The sequence below is a fragment of the Aotus nancymaae genome, unplaced genomic scaffold, assembly GCF_030222135.1.
Source record: "Aotus nancymaae isolate 86718 unplaced genomic scaffold, 86718_ANA_hifiasm-v0.15.2.pri h1tg000059l, whole genome shotgun sequence".
NCBI classification, from domain to species: domain Eukaryota; kingdom Metazoa; phylum Chordata; class Mammalia; order Primates; family Aotidae; genus Aotus; species Aotus nancymaae.
In genome coordinates this window covers 36,059,566-36,084,785 of record NW_026988473.1, presented here as the reverse complement: position 1 = coordinate 36,084,785, position 25,220 = coordinate 36,059,566, and the positions used below count along the sequence as shown (strand labels likewise).

The following is a 25,220-nucleotide window of genomic DNA, read 5'->3' as shown; positions in this document are numbered from 1 at the left end:
CATTCATACATGGGGACATTCTAAGAAAGACTGAGGAGGTTAAAAACTACGCAAGTTAGAAGTGAAAGAGGAGATACTTCTTTTTAACTTTTCAAATCTTAAGAATTCTTGGCCGGGCGCGGTGGCTCAAGCCTGTAATCCCAGCACTTTGGGAGGCCGAGGCGGGTGGATCACGAGGTCAAGAGATCGAGACCATCCTGGTCAACATGGTGAAACCCCGTCTCTACTAATACAAAAAATTAGCTGGGCACAGTGGCGCGTGCCTGTAATCCCAGCTACTCAGGAGGCTGAGGCAGGAGAATTGCCTGAACCCAGGAAGCGGAGATTGCGGTGAGCCGAGATCGCGCCATTGCGCTCCAGCCTGGGTATCAAGAGTGAAACTCCGTCTCAAAAAAAAAAAAAAAAAAAAAAAAGAATTCTTACTCTCTTATGGCTCCCATAGTTTCTATTTATAGTGTCCCTACCTTTCTTTCCCCATGCATAAGAGATGGTGATAGGAACACAATAGATATTAGATTTTCAATATAACATATTGGTAAATTATCTAACATATCTGTTCTAATTGTAGTCTTCAATGTATGTTGGATTCATAAATGTCTTTACTTCATCAGACAAAAATGAGCTATTTAGTTTACAATAAGGATAATTAGCTTCATTTTTAACACATCTTGAATTAATAGACTGGATATTTGCAATGCTTACATTAATATAAAATATTTTAAACTTCACTTTTCTCTCCTCAAAATTCAATTTATTTTGTACTATACACTATTTACATTAGTTCAACAAGCATCACAAATCTAATTTAATTAGATTTTATGGCATTTTTTCCAGGAATAAATTGCATTTTTGAAACAAAAAAAACCACGCCAAGCAAACAGGTACTTTGGTTAAAATGTAAAACAACTACATGCATGCAGAAACATTTGTAGTTTTCCTTTAGCCAGAAAGAACAGTTATTGTACTAATGCAAATTATTTCCGTTGATTTTCCCTTATCTACATAACATTTTAAGTTTATCTCAGAATAAGCAACGATGTCTATCTCAGCATAACTCAAAGACAGTCTTGAGTTAATGACAATTGAATATAGTTCTAAAATATTCCACATTCACCAGCTTTTACTGTAAATGTGGTAAGGACTGTGCATCTAACACATTATATGTTAAAAGAGTAGAGCAAGGCCGGGTGTGGTCGCTCAAACCTGTAATCTCAGCACTTTGGGAGGCCAAGGTGTGTGGATCACTTGAGGTCAGGAGTGTGAGACCAGCCTGGCCAACATGCTGAAACAGTGTCTCTATTAAAATGCAAAAATAAGCTGAGTATGGTGATGGGTGCCTGTAATCTCAGCTACTCAGGAAGCTGAGGCAGGAAAATGGCTTGAACCTGAGAGGAAAAGTTTGGAGTGAGCCAAGATCGCACCACTGCACTTTAGCCTGGGCTACAGAGAAAGACACCATCTTGAAGAAATAAAAATAAAAATAAAAACAAAAAAAGGTAGAGCAAAAATCCAAATTCAGTAGGATTTCAGTATATATATTTTTAAATCCATATTAAGGAAGATGTATGATGACTAAGAACTATGAATCAGAATGTTAGTGATTGTGGGGAAGCCAAGTATGTGCTCTCATTTAACATCACACCAGCTCTTAACTGCTCAGGAGATGACAGATTCAAGACTTTTCTAAGCTTTTCAGTTTTCCTTTTTTGGTTTTGTAACCAATGTTTACAGAATTATCTTCAGCTATTAGAAGACAGGTCAGCAGGCTAGACAAAGAGAAGTGTTGAACCTTAAGCTGCTTCATTTCACTACATTTTTTAGTCATTTCTACACTTCTTGAGCAAAAACTAAATTAAAGACTGTGAGTACTTAAAGGATTATTTTGGAGTTGAATTAATGACATGATTCCTGTCACACATCAGTAGGTAGTATAGGTCAGCTTTACTGATTTAGTGGGCCTGTTTATTTGGGAATGTTGATTTCCTAAAAATCTTTTAATAATCTGACAATTTAACAAAATCATGTTAATCTAATTTCACTTTATAGTCCAAAATTCATTTCTATTCACTTTTAGTGGTAATAATTTTAAGATATTATTAATATAGATCCTTAAACTTGCAATAATTTATTTTTCTTCTCTTTCTACATCAGTCTTCAAAATCAGATGATAGCTTCCAGCCCATATATTACATATCATATATAATCATGATACTCATTAATCCATCAATTCATTCATTAGGGACATTTGCCTTTAGGGAGATTTGGTTTATCTGTCCTCATGGACATCATTCATATTTCTCCTCAGTGGCACCTACACATCACCTACTCACCAGGAGTGCCTCTTGTACTTACCGCCTCCCCAAGCTGACTCGGCTCACTTCCTTTAATAGGTCTATTATGATAAATCTCAGTTCATGCTATTTGTCTGGAGGTCCAACTGGCATTGCAAACACAGAAACCGAAACAGAACCCATCATCCCCTTACTGTTACCCACGATAAGTATGTAAGATCCTGTACTGAGCTTTTGATCTCAGGGCACAGCCTCACAAAGCCTTTTTTTTTCTTTTGCCTTATATTCTACTTCAAAATATTAGTCAAACCTTGTTAAGTCAACCCATATAATACCTCTCCTTTATTCTCCTCCCTCAATTTCTACTGCTTCATTCTCAAGTTCAGTCTTCAAAACTTCTCTTTTTAATGTTTTCAATAGCCTTCTAAAGGGCCTCCCAATCAGATCTCTTTCCCGCTATTACATTCGTCACTCGATCACCAATCTGAGCTTTCTGAAGATTTAATTTGTTTGCATCACTTTACAGCTCAAAACTATCTTTTGATCCTAGACCTCTAGATTATCATTTTTAAGACCTATTTCATCTGAACTTCCCTTTACTTCTTTTAGCCTTCATAGTAACTGATTTGGATATTGTTCCTGGTTTCTCCTGAGCTCTTTCATGGATGTGCATTTGCTTGTAGTGTTCCTTCTGTCCTACACATTCCTCCCTCCAGTTCCTTAGGTCTAGTCCAATTTTTGTGGCTGCGGCAGATAATGTTTCTTCTGTGCCCTGAGCACTCGTGATTCCACTGCACGTTGATGGTGTTCTGTAAGCTTCAGGGAGTTGAGGCCACAGGAACAGTGCTCAACCAATAACAGACAGAAATTGGAGGGAAAAGTATCTTGTTTTCTTGCCCTTATGGGAGGACGATTCTGAAGTGCCTGCTTTGCCATTCAGTTGAGGTCTCCTGCTGTCTTGCTCTGCAGTTGCTCACAATGTCAGTCTTCTCCTTAAGTCAACTTTATTGATTTCCTTTTTCTTTCTGTGTCACTTCCCAACTCCCCAACTAGGAATTTATAGGATCACCACTCAAATAAATAATTCATATCAGATCCAGTATTAGGGCTAACATAAAGCAATAATTAAAAGTCACCTCCATGCAGCCTTCCTGGATTTTGGTAACTGGGAGTGTTTTGCTGCATTTTGGATGCTTATGTGCTTCTCTTAAAGTGTCACCACTTACTGTATTTTGCTCTGCGCGTGTGTGTGTGTGTGTGTGTGTGTGTGTGTGTGTGTGTGTGTGTGTTTGCCCTATCTATCCAAGTTTTATCTATGGGAGAGAGTTGTCTAATTGTTGGGTTACTAGCTGGCTGCCTTTTCTCTTAGGGTCCTGGCCTCTTGTCACATTTTCTAGGGCTCATCCTTAACTTAACCATACATATCTTTAACCCAATTCCAACTTTCTAACCAAAGCTGCCATCAAGTAAACCAAATTTCTGTCATTTTCTTTTGGAACGCACTTCACACATTACAGATTGATGCTGAGATGAATTCTAGGGGCATGGCAAGCAACTACCTGCAACTAAAAATAAACATTAAAGTCCTTAGCTCTTCATGATCTTGCACCTGCTTAATTAATATCTCTTCTCATCTCTTACCTCTACCCACAAACACCTTCCTCAGACAGCACACTGAAATGTTAGCATGACCCTGCAAACCTGCAAATACCACATGCTCTCCCCACTGTTCCTCTGCATGTGCCATGTCTTCTAGCTATGCCAAGGTGCACATTTCCTCCTTTCCCACACTCCCTCTAATATCAAGCATTCTCCTCCCAGAACTCCCTGTAACTGCCCATCCAATAAAGTCTATTTGGGAATCTACTCATTCCACTCTTGCAGCATCCAGGTTATGCCTCAATCATTGCATTGATCATGATAAATGACTTCTTGTCATTGTTTTCCCATGAAATATCATAAACTAAGAAATAGTTCAGGACAGAGATTATGATTTCTTCACTAATGTGCAGTGCTACAACAACAATGGTTTATGTTATTTGTGGTAGAAAATAATACATGCTTGTTGAATGAATAAATAAATTGTTTCATAAGAAATTTAATTGTGAGTTTTGGCCGCCGATTGTCTTCATTACCTACTCCCAGATATTTTTGAAGAGGCATCAAAGCAATGTTAGATTATCCTATATTTAGTTGAACTAGAAATAAAGAGTATTATGCTTGATTGACACTCTTATACAGTGTTGTAATCACTCCTCCCAAATTTAAGAAATCATTTCACTCTTCTTTGTTGAAGGACTAAGTAAGCCAAACTTGCTGACAATTACTGAGACTGGGAAATTCTATCTTAAGCTATATTTTCAGTAGGTAGTAAAATTTTGTGAAACAATATCTTATAGGACATTTGTAGTCATGCTTTTGATATAATTTGCAGGGAAAAGTGAACTCTGCAAAACAAAATTTTGTCTAAATTGCTTGCTTGATCATTTGTAGTGTATTGTGGCAGCTCCTAATGTTCTCTTCTCCAGGTCATACTCTCTGTGTCACTGTAGTGACAACTAGTGTTTGGAGCATGTTGCTCACAAGGCAGTGCCATAACATAAGCAATTCATAGCCATCCTTGGGATACTTCCATGCCAGTAATAGAATACAATTAAAAAGGCACCTTAAGTATATCCTCAGAAGACCCTATCCCCCAGGGGTACAGTTAAACCTCCAGCAAATGCATCTTTTAAGATCTCTCTCTTACTCTGTTTTATTCTAAATGTGTAAGTATATCTGTTTAAAATTCATCTGCATTTGCCACACCATTGAATGTCTTCTATACAGTCCACTTAAATAGCTTTGCACCTGTTGTTTATAAAATAATACCTACTAATTCTTAGGAGTTTGTTTTCTCTTATGCTTGCATCTACTTCTGTTGGCAATAGAAATTGTCCAGTGCTAATGAGCACCGTGAATTCCAAAATTTAGCCACTTTTAGGTTCATACTATATAATTTTTATTAACTTACCTATGTTTCGACTTCCTCACCTCATGACTTAAGCCCTTCAACATTTTATGTTAAAGCTTTGATCCTGCTCCTTCTGCTTCCTTTGCCTTCCCCAGAGTTGCCTGTTAACTTAACATGAAAATGTATGTTTGAAACTTCCCAGCATAGTTTTAGCAATCATTTGACCACTGGTCACCCAAAGACCACTTGATCACTGGAACTCCAAGGCAACTGGCAGGGTTATGCCAAATAAAATGGATTATGATTAAGATATTAAGTCTCTGAGATAATACGAGGAAAGAAAAGAAAAACACTACACTATAGAGTTGTCAGTGCAGCTAAATTTTGTCTATTGAAAAAAAGACAACTTTATATAGAGCTATCTGTTCTTAGTGCAGTTTTAGGTTCCTAACATTTTGAATTAAAATGTCCTTATTCTATAAAATGACATAGGTATAAAATGATCATTGATTTTTAAATGCTCCTGTGCAACAAAATAAAGATTCTTAAACTTACACTGATTACTAAATATACTTTTAGAGAATTTTATCAGTCTTTGAATTTCAAAAATAGACAAATCATTGTCATAGGCAGTAATCATTTTTGAGAAATAATGTATGAGGCAAAATTACATAGAATTTACTATGTGCTGGGTTCTGCTTTGAATATGAGGATTAAGTGAATTTGCTCCTTATAATAAACCTGTGAGAATGGTAATTTTATTAGGTCCATTTTATACACTAAGGTTCAGAGAGGTTGTATAACTTGTCCTAGGTCAAGAACTGCTATGAAGCAGAGACAGTTTGAACTGATACAGTGTAACCGTGATCATGATATCTTTATTAAGTTAAAATGTTACAAAAGGCAGAACATATTTGCAAACTTGGCACCCCTACCTGTAGTAATTGTGCCTGTTTAGTCTTGATTTAACCCACTCTGTTTCCTGGCATCATTGACTTTCTCCACTCAAGCTTGGGCATAACTGAGACTCAGTGACATCGGAATGTCTTTTCCCCAGAGTTGGTGTGAAGGTTTAAACATATTTGAATCAATTAGATTAGTACTTGAGATAAGAAATCACTAAAAAATTCATTGCCATTATTCAAAAGGAGAGCTTCCCCAATCCTCACTTCTCTAAGCTCTCTTTCTGGGCACAGGACCCACTTAGTTTTCTGCCTAGAGACAAGTTTCTGCTTGGAGCTGGGTTTCTCTCTCTCTCTCTCTGTCTCTCCTCTCTCTGTCTCTGTGTCTCTCTGTCTCTGTGTCTCTCTCTGCCAAACAATCTCATTTCTCCCTGGGGCTATTCACTGGTCAAGGTCAGGTACATTCTTTTTTTATGGAAATTAAGTTTATAATGATAATAACATAAGAAACATTCTGAAAGAGAAACAACAAAAACATTCAATGATGTTTACCAAGTGTCACATACTCTTATACTGTCTTAATGCTTTATATTCATAATCTCATTTAGTCATCCTAACAACCCAGTTACCATTGTGATCGTCATTTAACAAAAAGAGAAACAAATACGGAGAAATTAAGCACTTGCCCAATGCTATGTAGCTAGAGAATTGTATGGTCAGGATTTACCCTCAGGAAGACTGTTTTGGAAGCACTGGGCAACTGCTGTAAGAAAGTCGAGTAACATTCTGTTATTTATTCTGTGCCTCTCCTGAAAGTCTGATAATTGGAGTTCAATTATCCAATTGATATTTGAGATTTTTGTCTTTGCATTATAGTTGATTTTGACAAGTGGATCTCTGTCATAAATATCTTGATAAGCAGAATACTACCCAACTCACAGGTTATGACTGAGGCTTTCTTTTGTCCTTTCCATTCACTTTTTGATGGATCTCTTAAAATCTTATTTCAGGCTCAGAAACTGGAACCTGCCAACTGCTGACACTTTTACCACTATTGACTCAATGGTCTGGTAGATCACTGCATAAAATTAGTACCTGGTTTCCTGCTCTGCTTATTTATTGAGAAATCTGTAGCCGCATAATAGAGCCTAATATCATTTATGCTACTGGAATTTCATCTCTACACTCAAGAGGTGTGATGACACATGAGAGATGAAATCCCAGTGATTTCTACAACCTGAGGTAGGCTCTGCTATCCCATTCCCAGATTTAGCCCATCTCTCTCAGCTAGAAGATCTAGTTAGAGATCTCAGCCCTTGCCTCCTTATATGTCTCACTATAGTCAACATACTACCAGTGGTGAATCTGTACGATTCTGCAGCAATTCAATTCTTGTCTCCTTGGAGGAAAAGAATTCAGCTAAGGGGCATAAGGGAGAGACCAAGGCAAGTTTTAGAGCAGGAGCGAAAGTTTCTTAAGAAGTTTTAGAGCAGAAATGAAAGAAAGTACACTTGGAAGAGAGCCGAGTGTGTGACTTGAGAGATCCAAGCCCTGTCCAACCCTTGACTTGGGGTTCTTGTATACATTGGCGTGGTTCCAAGGTTTACATTTCTTTTCCCCTAATTCTGCTCTTGGAGCAGGCTGTCCACATGTCCAGTGGCCTGCAAGCATTTGGAAGGGACTGCATGCATAGTGTATTTACTGAAGTTGTATGCATCCTCACTTGAGGCATTTTTCTCTTACCAATAGAGCATTCCCAGAGGAAGGTCATACACCCATTAAACTCCATTATTTTGTCTCTTAGTGCACATGCTTGAGTCTGCTCACCCACCTCCTGAGTGCTTATTGGGAAGCTACTGATCACCCATTCTAGGTGCTTTCTCTCTATTGGGAGACTGTTTTCCCCTGGCACCAGCTGTGACCAATTACTATTTCAGCAAGCCAGTTTAACAACTACTTGACTATCACTTCATGATTGGCTGGCATTCCTGCCACTAGGTGGAGTGAGGGAGGTCTTTCTTGTCCTACTCATGTCTGCATAGCTACCTACTTTAACAAACGGAACTTTTTCTAACTTTATTTTTAATTTCCCCCATGTTATATATACACACACACACATATATATAATCTTATCTTTGACTATTTAGAACTCAGTTATGTTCCTGACCCCAAATTATTCTTTCTTAAATATTCACTCCCTTTTCATAAGGCTTTCCATTGTTACCTGATTTTTTTTATACTTCCCTCTGTATACTATGTAGACAAATTCTTACCTCCCAACCCCTCTACTAATTTTCTTTCCAGAATTTTATAAACTGTAAAAATAAAGGCAGTGAGGATTCTTAGAGAATATCTAGGAAGATCTGGAAAAGGTGTATAACTATTTTCTTATACATGTATTTCTCTAATTTTAGCAAGGATGCTAAAGACACTGACCTAATGGGAGAATAGATTGGATGAGAAATCAATTCTCTTATCTCTGTGATGTAGGATTTCACTCACTATAATAACCATGTTTAATTTTTGCAAGATTTTAATTCTTTAGTGCATCATCATATTACATTTAATTAATAACCACCTTATTATTGTTAATTAAAATGTCATATCTCAAATTTTTTGGGGAAAAAAAGTCTCTTCTGCAAGACCTAGCTACAAGTCTTCAAGATAAGAAGGCTTTTAATGAATAGACTCTGCATACCAGCATTTATTTGCTTTTTAAAAGCAGTTTGGTTTCTAGATTTTGTTTTAATTCCACTTTTACAAAACCTCATAGAAGGTGATTTCCAGTGAAATTAATGAGACTTAAGCTCTGTATCCTCCTGTTGCACAAACTTATTTCAATGTCGTGAGAAGTACCCTAGCAACGTGTTCACATGTTCTTGGATTTTTGTAATGTTTGCAAAAGTAAAATATTTAGACTTCATTTGGTTAAGATGACAATTTATTTCCACTCTGATATCCTTCAAAGTTGCTTCCTTTTGTATCTAATACTAATTTTGTAGTAGAATTTTGGTGATCTATATAAAACAAGAAGTTGAGTTGAGGCTATATAATGGGATATGTGTATATAGTTCACAGTCAATTATGTTACTTGCTACCAACTGTAGTGGGAGTGGTATACTCCTATAACCAACTGTACCAGCTTGCTGGGGTTATGACTGGAAGGTACAAGGCTAGTAGACTAACCAGGAACTGAGTATGTTGTAGATGCTCAATAGCTAAAATTTCTTATAGTGAAAGAGAAATAATTTTTGAAAGATACAGAACCCAAAAATGGTATTTGTAAACTGTTTCATTTAAGAGTACAAATTATAAGAAGATAATTCAGTTTTCATCAATGCCTAGTCAACAAAGGTGTCGTTTTCTGTCTAAAAATAATGCAGTTTTCATAAATGTAAACATATCATAGATTTAAAAAAAAAATTTTGATGGGAATGCCAGGAAATATAATTTATCAGAATTTCTATGTTTTTTACAGCCAAAAATCTATAACAGAACAACAAACAACATGTGTATTACCACATGTTCTAAGCAGTACATGGTTTCAGATCATGTTGTTCGGTATCTGATACATTTTATCCAGAGGATATCTGGATCTCTCAGTTGAAACTGTACAGTAGTTACAATGCAGAGAAATTACCTTACAAAACTAGTGTCCCCTTTAAAAAATTTACATATACATCTTTAAGCCAATATTAATAGCAAATATAATGGTATATTAGGTAATTAGCTGATAAAATATTACCTACTTTTATAAATTTGAAAATGCTTGTGGTTTCATTAGTTTTGTAAAACTTGTGAATCATTTTCTTCTCATTCAAATAAATACCAATTTTTCCTTCTATATATATGTATATTTTAAATGTAACCCATGTATTTCAAGACCCACAAACCTGGACTTGCTTCTAAAAGATACAGATAGGAAGGTAAAGTAAGTGTATCCTTCAGGTATATAAAGCCTAGAATTTGGAGTATTTCAAGATTTTATGGAATAAGATTTTTTATGAGAACAATATTATGAACAAATAAGAAAAAAGAGCAAAGAGTACCATTGTATTAGAAAGATGGACTAGTGTGAAGAGACTTAACAAGTTGTTATTTGGGAACTTGTATACCTTTGGAAAAATATTTCTGTATGTGATGTCTAACCTGGAACACTCTTTGATGTTGTAACCAGATTTGCAGCTTGGGCTCCAAGCTTAGGTTCTTGGCTTCCCTTGCTCGAAGAATCAAGCAGAGAGCCTTACCCCTATGGTGAGTGTTCCAGCTCCAAACTAGAGTTCACAGACCCCGAGAGTGAACAGCAATGCAGTTTATTGAGTGAGTGAAGATGAAGCTTCCACAGCCTGGATAAGGCCCCGAGTGGGTGGCTGTTGTTGGTCAGAGTTGCCTGGGCTTATGTCCCCAAGTAATTCTGAGTTACTGAGTGTTTGTCCCCTAGTCCTGTGTGGGGAGAGGGCTTGTGACCCTGACTCACCTAATCTCTCCTCTGAGTTGCCAAGTGTTTGCCCCTAGTCCTGTGTGGGATGGGGTCTTGTCACTTTGAGTTACCTAATGTCTCCTTCTGGTGGTTGTTTCCTAGTTTCTATTGAACTTGCCGTCAGTATCAGAATGTGGTTGAACAGCAAACTTATACTTTGAACACAGCCTCCTGATGTGGTTGAAGTACCCGTGTCGATGCTAGGATTTTGCATGCTAGGATTTCCAAAAGATTCCCCATTGACCCAAAAGGTTTTATTCCCTCAATGTTAACTATATGAATGGCAACCTGTGAGCAACCAAAATGGAACTCTCTTACGTGTTTTTTGTGACTTGGGATCATGATTCATAAGGCCAGCATTCACAAGAATAAAGAATCCAAAGGTTCATTTAGTAGATTCATGATAGAGTAGCAATATTCTTGCTGCACTAGTTATACAATTATTTTTATATAGGAAAAGTAACTAAAATATTATATGTTTTCTAAAATTTACAGATAAAATTATCTCGTATAGACTATTTCTGAGTAGGTTATATTCATGCTTACATGGCATTTTATGTTTTTTTTCTCTATTCTTATTTGTTGATACTTGCTATCACCTACTTATGCATCAACTTCTTCAGGGCTGGTAGAATTCCAAAACAATCTAACATTTTACAGAAATCAAAAGAGTTTAGTTGTGAAAAAATAATTGTTGTTATAGAACTTCACAGGTTACCCAAATGGCCTCAACTCATCCTGTGTAGAAGCACAGAGTGCTGAAAAATGGCCCCAACATGTTCTGCCTTCCTGCAACTTGCTAATAAGTGCCAGCAGTACAAGCAAACAAATCACAAGTAGGTGATACAGGTACAAACACAGAACGTAGTAAAGGCCATTCCAAGAATTTACGGTCTTTTTAGCATGAAATTAAGCTTTTCAAACCCAAGTTCTCAAAGAAAGTAGCCAAAATGTGGCTTTTCTGTTCACTATTAAAAGAAAGTGAAAACTTTTTTGTTATACTGTAACATTATGTGCACTACCAAAAAGTTGAAAAAAATGTGATATATCTGAAACATATTTAGTGGCATTATTTTACATTCAGCCCTGTTTCTTCATAAAAGTACGTAACTTAAAAAGTCAATAAATTTTTTTAGGCACATATTGTGCCATTTGGCTATATATTGAGAAAAAAATGATTCTTTTTCTTACACTGTAGATAATTAACTCAAAGTTGACACAAATAAAACTATTACTCTTAATTCCTAATTTAGGAGAATATTAAATTATTACTTCATAATTCATAAAACAAGGGAAATACATTTAAGGATAAAAACACATGGCATTTTCCCTTCAAATGATTACATATGGGAGTCTATTTGATTTTCACAGCTGCTGCTTCAGTTTTTTCTTTGACATTACCTCACTTTTGACAGACAGGATTTTTTTCTATATTTCTCCCTGGATTATACAAAATGAGCCTAGATTATATGTTCTTCACTAAAAGTGAGTAAAAATCTATTCTTGCTAGCGTACCAGGTACCATTGAATTAACTGATTAAGAATTATTAGTCTTGGCTTTCTCCTGTTTAGTATATTGTCTGATTTTTATGGTTTGATTTTTCCTCTGGTTTTCTTCTTTCTTCTGTATCCCTGAACTCTTAATGCTTGATCAATAATATCATTTTTTAAAGTGTGGTTTTGATACGGCATTGGGTGATTTATTGCACTATTTTGTCACTAGAATGGCAATATTTTCTGTGAATTTTAACATAATAGATCTTAGAGGCAGTTGCTCTTTTTCACAGGATTATCTAAGGAATAAATCTTCAAAAATAATAGGATAGAGTGTTTTAAAAATGATAACTTAAGAAGATCCAATATATGGTTTAAGGGATTGAGTTACTGTTTTTCATATATTTTATCTTAATTAAAGTAAGTGATTAATATAAATAAAAGGAAATTAAATATATATTTATTGAAAAGAAGCAAACAGAAAGTCTTATTTTCACACAAAGGAAGTTTAAAACTAAACAATAAGACAATGAAAACTAGAGGTCTTTGTTTTTTATAAAAATAAACTATGCAGTTCATTTATTAATCCTTTGAACAAAGACTTATTTTTTCTGTACTGCATATAAGCAGTTTAGACTTTAGTGAGGTGTAGAACTTATCAAAGAAAAGTAGAGATAAAAGACGTAGACACTGTACTTTATGACTTTAAAAATGTGTTGGGAGTTTATATTGGAATACATTTAAAAGCTGAATAGTAACAAAATGAAAGAGATGTTCAGATTGAGAACATATAACAATGACCAATAATTGCACAAAATCACTCCTACCCTCTCCAATTATCAGAAAAAGGCAATGTAGAGCAATCAGATTTGAAGAAAAAAATGAAAAGAATTAATAATAACCCAAATACATTTAGGATGAGGAAAAAGAGATACTTTCATACATATTATGGGTGTACACGTAAAATGATGCAAAATTCAGACAGCAATTTGGCAAGAAATAAAGTGGGCATATAATAAGGAAATTTCAATTATTTTGGTTTCTTTTCAAAACTTTGCAGTGGATTCACATTTCACTCTTAGTAAAAGGCAAAGATTGTTAAATATTCTAAAAGCTCTAAGCTTCTTAAACCGTCTGACATTTTCTCCTCCTACTTGCCCATTGCTCACTGCTTGTCCCATGTAGATCTCTTTGATATTCTTCCATTCTATGTACTTTCAGTTCAAGGATTTGTTTTGTTTTCTTAGTTTAGAACGTTCTTTCCCCATATATCTATATGCTCAGTTAATTGCTTCACCTCCTTTGGCCTTTGCTTAAATCTTACTGTCTCAAAGACACTTACCTTGACTACTTTACTCAACACTGTAATGTCAGTCTTTTGTGTTTGTTTTCAATGATTTATCTCAGGTGTCTGGATCTCACTTTAGCAAATATTCATTGAATTAATAGAAGTACTTGGAAGACAGTGTGGTGATTCCTCAAGGATCTAGAACCAGAGATACCATTTGACACAGCAATCCCATTACTGGGTATATACCCAAAGAATTATAAATCATTCTATATAAAGACACATCCACACGTATGTTTATTGCAGCACTATTTACAATAGCAAAGACTTAGAATCAACCCAAATGCCCATCAATGATAGACTGGATAAAGAACATGTGGCATATATACATCATGGATTACTATGCAGCCAAAAAATGAATGCGTTCACATCCTTTGCAGGGACATAGGTGAAGCTGGAAACCATTATTCTCAGCAAACTAACACAGGTACAGAAAACCAAACACTGCATGTTCTCAGTCATAAGTGGGAGTTGAACAATGAGAACACATGGACACAGGGAGAGGAACATCACACAATGGGGCCTGTCAGGGGCTAGAGGGCAAGGGGAGAGAGAGCATTAGGACAAATACCTAATGTATGCAGGGCTTAAAACCTAGATGATGGGTTGATAAGTGCAGCAAACCACCATGGCAGATGTATATCTGTGTAACAAATTTGCATGTTCAGCGCATGTATCCCCAAAATAAAAAAAAAAGAAGAACTATGTCCAAAAAGTTTTCTCTATTTCAACATTGCTTAGCAGTAAAAAATATATGGATGCATTCTAAATGTCCATCAGTATAAGCCATTGTTATATCAATTCTAGGAAATATTATGCAAGATTTAAATAAATGTGGAATATTTATACATTCTCACATGAAATAATACCAAATACATGTAGATAAGTGACTAAAGCAAGGTTTAGAATCAGTAAAATATGATCTTTAAATTTTGTTCCTGATTGACACATAATAATTATACATACGTATGAGATACAGTGTGATGTTTGGATACATGTATACATTATATAATGATAAAATTATGGTATTTAGCATATCTATTACCTCAAAAATTTGTTAATTCTTTGTGGTGAGAACATTTGGAATTCTCTCTTCTAGTTATTTTGAAATATTCACTATAATGCTGCTGACTATAGTCACCTTACTAGGCTATAGAACACTAGAACTTATCTGCCTATCTAACTGTAATTTTGTACTCATTTTCTTAGTTTGTATGAAGAGATTGGAGTATCTTCCTTCAACTTTATGCTTTCTAAAAATGTGGTCCGAATTAATAATAGTCATTACCTTTGGGAAGGAAAGGAAGGTAAATGTGAAGGAGAATGTGTACATTGTATGAGTTATTTTCAACAAGAATACAATGATGTATGATTTTTAAATGCGAAAATAAATAATAAAATGAGTGATTTGACAAGGTTAGGAGAAAGCCAAATTTTCTTTGGGATGAGATAGCATTTGAGTGAAAATTTAAAATGTGCATACACTTTTTTTTTTTTTTTAAAAAGCCTTTGAAGTGAGGAAAGAATGGGAAAATAGTTTTTTTAAGATAAAAGGGTATATTGGAATATATGATCAGAAGTAGAGATTACTAAGGGATCGGTATACGTGTGGGTTCAATAGGAATAGAAACTTCTTTTAGGACTGTGAAGAGCTTCTATCTGGGAAAGACAGTAACAGACCTTGCACACAAGGCTTAGGATTTGATACTTTAGTTTGTGTTCACGGAACGCCATGGGGACAGTGGTCTTGGTATTTAAATAGGCCGGTGTCTTGCCAAATATGATCCTTAAAAAAATCAGATTGCCATTTTGGGAAGGACAAGGAGGTAAGACTTAATTGTTTTACCTATTTCAACCACATGTGGTTAGAACTTGTCAAAAAATCTTCTGACACATATGCGTCTCTGAAGTAACTGAGTCACCAGACAAACAGAAAAGCCTACTTTAAACTCATTAAACAAAGATTTCTGCTCATTTGTTATTTTTCTCCTTTATACCTTATCATACAACGTTAATTCAGTTATCTTTACAATAGAATGTGAACAAACATAATGTTGGGAGTTGCCACAATTGCCTATGCGTAGTCAAAGTCCGACGCTTTCCAAAACTGTATCCTTCGTACCTCTCAAATTTAATTTTATTTCTCATGACTTTATAACATATTCATCCATTTTTTCTACTACATATTTAACAAAAATTACTGTGCACCTTCTATGAACTCTTGACTCTGGTAAGGGATTGGAATAAAACAACAAAAAGAACAAAAAGGTAAAACTTTGGAATTCATCTGGGAAGATATGAAATGTGACAAAAAAAAATCAGGTTTGATAAGTTTTTTAAATGATCTGAAGACAGAAAACTAAAAGAGAAAATTTAGATTATAAGAATTTTTGTAAACAACATTAACAGAACCTTGAAAAGAAAAATATGAGATTGGCTAACTTGTAGATGATCCCTTTGATGAGACAATTCCCATATTGTTATCTAAAATATATGAGAGAACGAGCTATGCAAGGATGAAAAAAACCATTTCCAGATATATAAACAGCAGTATAGAACATAAAGAAAAACCTGTTACCTTGGGTTTGATAAAGATTAGCATGGATATAGTTACATAGACTAGGAGAAATATATGGTCTAAATATGAAATTAGGCAAGGTCTAAATGACTAAGGTCTGTTAAGGTCAAGGAAAAAGCTTTGAAGACTTCGGATTTTGTTTTCCATGGATTGTGATGTCATCTTAAACTATTAATTAGGAAACAAATTAACAAGTAACATTTTGGAAAAAAATTAACCGGGCTACTTGTGAAAAAGTGATTGAAGGGAGTGTCATAATTGTAAGCAGAGAAGCCAGTTAGGAGGTTATGGCTTTATCTAAGGATAATTAGAGTGTAAATAGGTGAGTTAAGAGATCTATCTATATGAGGGGGCTTTAAAAAGTTTTGTAGAAAAATGGAATGACAAGATAAAAATAAAAAGTATAAACTTCATTTTTCAACATATGCTCCATGAAGTTCAAAACACTGAAACTACCTTGCAAAAATTATTACAGTATGAAAAATCTAACACAGCTGACTCTATCTTGCCTCTAACCTCACAAGCCAACTACCTTTGTGCATTTTTTGGCCTAGGTCAAGCTAACTATGGAAGAAATTTAGTTTATAGTTTAATCTTAAAGCAAGGGTAATAATAGCCTTTTTCCAAAATTACCTCCCTCTTTGTTTGGTAACCAAAACTGCCTTGGTAAAACTAATAAAAGATGACAAGATTAGAATTACAAAAGAGATCTGAATTCTTCTAATGCAGTTAAGCAGTAACCTGCCATTGTTCCTTAGTTTGCTTACTTCTCTAGAGTCATGTGGCTGGAGGTCACAAGATTTGTAACTTCCCTGGTGGTTCCTATAGATAACATCACTATTTTAAAGCCTAAGATTGGTCTTGAGATATTTTTCAAACTTTTACATTCTGGTAAACTAAATGACACCACCTGGATCCATGACTCATACGAAGGAACTGACCCAACTGGTCCTGTGGCCCCCATCCAGAAACTGACTCAGTGCACAAAGACAGTTCTGATGCTCCTATGATTTCATTCCAATCAGCAACATTTATTCCCTAGATCCCCTTCCTGTAAAATTGTCCTTAACAAATCCTAGCCTCCAAGGCTAGAGAAGGAGGTGGATTTGAGAAATATCTCCTGTCCTTCCACTTGACTGTCTTGTAGTAATTAAACTCTTTGCTGCAATACTGCCATCTCAGTGTATTGGCTTAACTGTACAGCAGGCAAGAAGATCCACTGGGCTATAAAAACACTTTTGTAAGTGATAAAACTAGACATTTAGTCTACCCCCAAAAATGAGGGTGCTGGAATTTTATCCATATTAATGCAGTCTTTTTTACATTGTTAATTAAATGAAATGCTTTGAGCATCCCAGAAAACTGTTGCCAGGACCTCTGTTCCTGAATGATGCACTTTTGCTTTGACTTGAACACTTCAACCTTTTGGTAGCCATTGCTTTTATTGTCCTTTGTCTTCAGAATCATACTGGCAAAGCTATGTTTTATCTCCTTTTACAGTTCTTCAAAAATGTGCTTCAGGATTTTAATCTGTCTTGTTCAAAATTTTCATTGAAAGCTTGGCCTTTGTCTGCAGCTGCTCTGAGTGCAATGGTTTTGGCATCCATTGCATAAAATTTTGCTCAAATTTAAATTTTTAGTCAGAATTGTGTAAGCTGAACAAATTGAGATGTTCATGATGTTGGTTCTGTTTCTGCTGTATAATTGTTGATTCACTTCAATTAGGGCAAAAATAGGATAATTTTTGTTCTAGCAACTAGATGCAGTGGTCTGCTGCTTCCAACTTCATCCTCAACATCATCTCATCCTTCTTAAAACTAGTTATCCAGGCCAGGTTTCATGGCTCATACCTGTAATCCTCACACTTTGGAAGGCTGAGGCAGGTGAATCACTTGAGTTTAGGACTTCGAGACCAGCTTGAGCAACATGGTGAAACCCAGTCTCTACAAAAAAATACAAAAATTAGCTGAATGTGATGATGCACACTTATAGTCCCAGCTATTTTAGAGGCTGAGATGGGAGGATCAATTGAGCCTGGGAGATCAGGCTGCAGTGAGCAGTGATTGCCCCATTACGCTCCATCCTCGGTGACAGAGCAAAACACTGTCTGAAAATAAATAAATCAAAACAACACACACACACACAAACTAGCTATTCATTTGTAAACTGCTGATTTCTTTGAAGCATTGCCCCTGTAACCTTTCTATAAAGCATCAATGATTTAACTATTCTTCCACCCAAGCTTCAACATAAATTTTAAGTTTGTTCTTGCTTCAGTTTTACTAGAATTCATATTGCTCTGATAGGGGACCTTTTTAAACTGATGTCAACAAATTTTTAGTGCAAAAATTTTTGAATTTTATGCAGTTTTTTAAAATTAATATTTTCTATGAACTTTTTGAAGTCCCCTAATATTCAAAATAAATTTTGGAAATAAAATCTACAGAAATTACTGATGCATTAAATATGAAAAATGAATATATCAGATATGAGTATCTTTTATTTGAGAACTGGGAAGGTTGTTTTACTGATGAGATAAACAAGGAAAGTTTTTTGGGGGACAAGGTAAGTCTAAGATATAGATGGAAATGTGAAGGTAGATGCATATATAGATATGAAGATGAGAATAATAGCCTTGGCTATATATATATATACACACACATATATATATATACACACACACATATATATATACACACACACACATATATATATATACACATATACATATTATATATTTAGAAGCTATAAATTTGTACATATATAATTTCTATATAAATATATAATTTGGGAGTTAATAGAATAGACATGATATTTCACAAGAATGTATGATGCCACTAAGAAAGAAAGCATAGGTGAAATGAAGAGTTTTTAACTCAGGAATTATAAAATACACAGTCTGTTTGAAGTAAGAGCCAACAGCAACAAAAGAGGGTAGGACCTGTGAGTGAGGGAGGATAGTGCCAGGAACAATTTTATTTTTCAAATTTATGCTTGTCATTCCCTCTCCCAAGAAAACTCTTTTTCAGATTACTGTATGCCCATTTTCCTCCCCTCGACTTTTTGTTTGTTTGTTTGTTTGTTTGTTTGTGTGATGGACTCCCTATCTGTCCCCTAGGTCAGAGTGCAGTGGCTTGATCTCAGCTCCCAGGTTCAAGTGATTCTCTTGCCTCAGCCTCCCTAGTTGCTGGGATTACAGGCACACATCACCATGCCTGGCTAATTTTTTTGTATTTTTAGTAGAGACAGAGTTTCACCATGTTGCCCAGGCTGGTCTCAAACACCTGACCTAAGGTGATCTGCCCACCTCAGCCTCCAGAGTGCTGGGATTACAGGTGCGAGCCACCATGCCAAGCCTGTTTTCCTGAACTTTTTAGGTCGTGGTTAAAGCATCAGCCTCTTACCAATACTTTCCTAGACCACTTAATTTTAAATCAGCCACAACCAATACTGACCCTTCTTATGCCTTTCTCTTTCTAGCACTTAGCAAAATCTAACATATGTAATTTATGGAGTTGTTTATAAAATGTTCTGCTGTCATAAGAATATATGACCCAGGAAAGTAGAGGTTGTGTTTACTCTTTAAAAAATACTATATCCCCAGAACTTAAAAATTAGTGCTAAATATATTGATAATGTACAATAATTTCGTTTTTTGGGAAGTTGAATGGAGCAATATTATTGGACTATTGGATATCAATACAAGGTTAAAATGCTTTTATGAAAGAATGGGAGCTGGGGAAATGACTGTGCAGTCATTCGGTTGGGGTCAATTCTGCCATTATAATCACTGGAGGCACTAACTTTGACAGGAGTAAGGAAACATCATTATAATAAAAAATAGAATATACATGATGAATGTAAGGGTTGTAGATTTGACTTGAGGAAGATGAGGAATTTTCTTCACATCTTTAATTTCTTCAATGAGCTCTTCAACTTGGTGTGAGTAAAGCAAGAGTTAGGTTTGTGGGGAAAAGGAAGAAAAAACATCAGATTTACCAGCCATTCCAGTGAATGTGGTAGGATGGCTGTATTAGTCTGTTTTTGTGCTGCTATAAAGAAGTACCAGAGGCTGGATAATTTATAAAGAACAGAGTTTCAATCCTGTTCCACCTGGTTATCCCCCTGCTCCGTGGATCTCAGCAGCTTGGTTGATAGAAGCAGCAGCAGAGACCAGGCAGCCCAGCTTTGCAAGGTTCTTGGTGCGCTGTGACAGGCAAGCATCCGCCAATCATCATCCCTACCTCCCAGATGCCCAAGAGGAAGGTCAGTTAAGCAGAAGGGGCAGTGAAGAAAGAACCCAAGAGGAGATCTGCATGGTTGACAGCTTAATCTGCTCCTGCAAAGGTGGAAATGAAGCCAAAAAAGGTATCAGGAAAGGATGAATCTTAAGACAAAAGAGTACAAAGGAGAAAAGGGGAGGAGCAAAGGGAAAACAGGCAAAAGTGGCTAAGAAACTAAAGAAGATTTACCTGCAGAAAATGAAGAGACCAAAACCACGGAGAATCCATCTTCTGATGAAGCCCGAGAGAAAGAAACCAAGTCTGATTAATGTCATACATAGTGTCTCAACAGTGTTTCCTGTATTCCTTCTTGTGCAATTCAGAGAAATATTTTTATCAACTATTTTGTAAATGTAAGTTTGCTAGTAGCTCTAGAAACATTTTTAGGAAGGAGGGAATCCTACCTCATGCCATTCTTTAAGTATAAGTAATTTTTTTAAGAGGTGAAAATTATTTGTCAATTGTTTACCTTTTGGTACAACCAGAAAATACTGTGGAATATTGAATTATGGGAGGCTTTGACCATCTTGGGTGTCAGCTTAACATTCTACAGAAGGGGGTTTGTTTTTGTAACCCGTAATGCAAAGCATACTAAATGGCAACATGAAGTCACAGTTCTTCATTTATTGTCTTGAACACTTTAAATTACTTCTACTCCCATGTTGTTTTTCAGTTGAATTGTTTTCTAAAGAAAACAACTCCTTGACCATGGCTCTCCCTGTCAGAATTGTGCACACTCTAACATCTTTGGTTTTGGTAGCCCCGTTTTTCTAATAACATTGTTAATGTGCTGTGAAATATTGAAAATCTGAGTGTGTAGTGTATATACTATTCGATTGTGAATTGTTGGGAGTTATGTAACAGCTTGTCAACATGTGAAGATACTGGAACTTGATAGTATCTTAAGGAAAGTTTAACTCGAAATTTTAACCTGGAAAGTCACTGGAATAACATTAAAAATAATTACAATACGTGGCTTTTTAGACTTTTAGTATATGTGTTAAGAGTTGTGTACAAATTGAAATGTCTGTGGACTAATCCTCAACATAACCAATAAAATGTCAACTATAAAAGAAGAAAGGAAAGGAAAAGAAAAGAAGAGAAGAGGGAAAAAAAGAAAATAGGTTTAATTAGCTTATGGTTCTTCGGGCTGCAGAGGATACATGGCACTGGCATCTGTTCGTCTTCCGGTGAGGCCTCAGTGAGCTTACACTCATGGCAGAAGGCAAAGCAAGAGCATTGTCATGTAGTGAGAGCAGGAACCAGAGACAGAAGGGGAAGCCCCTAGATTCTTTTAAACAACCAAATTTTGAGAGAACTATTGAGTGAGGCCTCACTTATCACCAAGGGGATGGTGCTCCCATAATCTAATACCTCCCATCAAGCCCCATCTCCAACATGGGGATTACATTTTAATAAGAGATTTGGTGGGGACAAGCATTCAAACCATATCAATGGCCAAGTAGTGTGCATTTTCTATGTGAATGTTGTCATTTCATATTTAAAATGTGAAGATGCAATCTTTTTATGTCAAAATCACCAGTTTTGCTATATTGCTTGAATGCAATCAAAGAGAAGGTAATGCCTGTTCAACCAGATGGATTTTGCTAGTTAAATGGGGAAAACTTAGAGGGATGTTAAAAGCATATACATATGTATCTTTTCAAGTAATTAGAAGGGTAAAACTAAAACATGGAATCTATGTCAGGCAAAGAGGCAAGTGAAGAAGAGGAGAGTGAAAGACTAAAAAAAGTTGTAAATGTCAAGAATGATACCTTCTATAAAGTCAAAGAATTGTGGCAGTGAAAGGACAAATACTTTCATATACTCCTGCTGGTGTGTTTTATTATCATAAACCAATCCTTAGGCCATTATCTTACTGTCCATCATCTCTTTTTATCACATTCCTAGGAAGCTTCCTTCTATTGGCCTCTCTATCAGTTCATAAGTTTGCAATGTATCCAATTAACCTGGGAGTATCCAGGCGAAACAACCAATGGTTGTGAATTACATCTAAAAAGTCTATGCATACATTATGAGTGGGTGGGTAGACTCTTATTTCTGAAGTTTACTGTCAGAGACATAGCAGTTTCATATAGAATCAGAGAGAAAGTGATGTGGATTTTGGAAGGGAAACATCAAGCCCAAATAGCCTGATTTTAAAATATTTTATTCAAAACAATGATGAAAAATACTACTGAAATAGACACAGCAAGGGAGTTTTCAAGCTTCATTATGCTTGAATAAAGAATGATTCACAAGGCCAGGCATGTGGTGGTTCATGCCTGTAATCCCAGCATTCTGGGAGCCCGAGGCATGTGGATCACCTGAAATCAGGAGTTCGAGACCAGCCTGGCCAACATGGTGAAACCCCATCTCTACTAAAAATTAAAAAAAAAAAAAACCTAGCTGAGTGTGGTGGTATGTGCCTGTAATCCCAGCTACTTGGGAGACTGAGACAGGAGAATTGCTTGATTTGGGAAGGTGGAATTTGCACTGACCTGAGATTGTGGCGCTGCACTCCAGCCTGGGCAACAGAGCAAGACTTCATCTCAAAAAAAAAAAGAAAAGAATAACTCACAAAATATTTTAATGTGTTTAAATATAAAGCTAAATCCCATGGGAATAGCCATAGAGATGTAAAGTATGCTTAAGTCATTTGAATTATAGAAAAAAGAATGATTTGATTTTCTAAACCAACTGACATTTTAGAACCAGTATAAAACTTAATAAAATAAAAACAAATCTTGATCTAGATAAGTGTTTGTCTAATGCACCAGCAACACACATATACACACTCATTCTCTCTCTCTGTCTCTCTCTCTCATACATTAACACAAGGACATTAGATTATCAGGGATATTTCTCTGCTTTAGAGTCTTTGGGGAGGAAAAGGACAACATACGAACCAAACATGATATGGTCATTATTGGACAAGCACAGAGTTAAACTTACATTTAACTGTATTTTGCTAAAAAAAAAAAAAAAAAAAAAAAAAAGGATGTGACTTATCTGTAGTCCCAGAATCTCTACAAATATATTAAAGTTGAAATAAAACCTTCAGGTAGATTTATTGCTTATGTTATTTGATTACCACAAATGTCTTGAGCTCATACATCTTTACAATGAGCAGCCATGTCTATCTACAACACACACACACACTCAAACTATAAATCATGAAAGTAAAAGCTCTCAGTATACATCCAAGACACTTTGGTTTTTTTAAAATTCCTTTTCTTCTTGAAAAACAGTTGATTTAGTAACAAAATCTACACTTGAACTCCAATGCCAATGATAGTAAAGATTTTTAAAACCTACCTTCCTACAACTACTTTTGTTCTATTTACATCTATTATTTCTAAAAGATTGTTCTTGCCTCTTTAAATCATGAAAAAGGAAAAGTAAAAAGAGACAAAAAAAAAAGAAGGAGATAAGAAAGAGGATGTGTAGGGGCACATTTAAAAATCACTTTTATTTTCCCTGAATTTTTTTCCTCAACTTTGATCATTATTTGGTAGAAAACAAAATCAATCCAGATTTGAAGATTAACAGGCAAGTTATAAGACTTATGAAATTCCAGAACAGTGTATAGTGTTCTAAGAAGAGGTGAGAATGGAGGATTGGGTTTCATTGCTACTGAAATTAGACTTTCCTCTGTACATTATTGATGCACATTGATAATAACACATAAAAAAAACAGCTGTGCCTGTTGAAAACCACCATTTGAAGTAGCGATTTGGTGACACAAGATGACATGTGTATTTCCCAGGCTTCAGAACAGAAAACTGGGGACAGAAGCTGAATAATTGCTATTACAATGTTGCATATGACCTCTGTTAGTTGCCCACAGCCATTACAACTCACCTTGATTAATAAACATTTCCTACAGTGCCTGGACTGCTAAAAAGTACCATTTTACATTTTCAAGATTGGCTATTAATTTAATCTGTATAACATAGCTTCATAATCTGTGATAGACCTTCCCATATTTCATATAAAAATGACATGAAAGCTGAAAATATGACAAACCAGCTACGCAAAATTCCAGCAATGGAAAATATGCGCTGATGGCGCTAAAAAAGAAAAAAAAAACATTTTTCTAAAGCTTCTCCTTGCCTATTTAGAAAGCACTGAGTGACAGCTTAAACTAGGGTTTGTAATGCCCAGGGTGAGACTACCTACGAGGGCAATGAAAAATGTTTACTGTGAGCTGTGCAGTGACTTGTGCTTGACACTTCTTTCCCAGATCAAGGAAGGAATAGTCATATTCTAACGGGCATAAAATTACCTCAAAGCTGATGCCTCTGTTTTATAATATGCTTTTAAGAAGATAATAATGAAGATAATAATTACCATTTTTTTCTAATATTTTGGCTGGCTTTGGGGGTGGATAAAAATGATAAAACTGTATAATATTTATTGAATGCCAGGAGCTTGTTACTTAAATTGCTATAACAGAGATGCCAGTTATGTGGGAGGTGACAAGACCTCTCATCTTGTCTTTCACATGTATTTTTTTGAAACTTTTTTGAGTCTGTATGTCACCCCTGGGGAGAAGAAAATCCAGTGTCTATTTCCTTTTAGTAGCACCAGGATTCCTTAAGTTCTTCCATCTCGGCTAAGAATGTTTGTTAAAATTCCTTTTACCAATCAAATGCTGAATTCTGCCCTTGTTTACATTCTCTCCCTGTGTGGCCTTCTCTCAGTTGTCTAACATCTATCTGTCTGTGTAGAGAACCCAGATTAAAGTGCAGCCTAAACTAACACAATGGCTATTGGAATTGATGCATAATGATGAGAATGGGATGCTAAGGTGCAACTTGAAATTCCGTTTAAAATGTAACACTTTAGGAGCCAACCTTATTTTTGAACGTTTCTATCTTAACCTACT

General features: G+C 35.6%; 1 protein-coding gene and 1 pseudogene across 3 annotated transcripts in view; both read left to right on the top strand.

Moving 5' to 3' along the window:
• Positions 1-25,220, top strand: part of LUZP2 (leucine zipper protein 2) — a 548,899-nt gene that overhangs the window by 193,878 nt on the left and 329,801 nt on the right. The gene's annotated exons all lie outside the window — the stretch shown is intronic.
• Positions 20,298-22,138, top strand: LOC105731908 (non-histone chromosomal protein HMG-14-like; annotated as a pseudogene).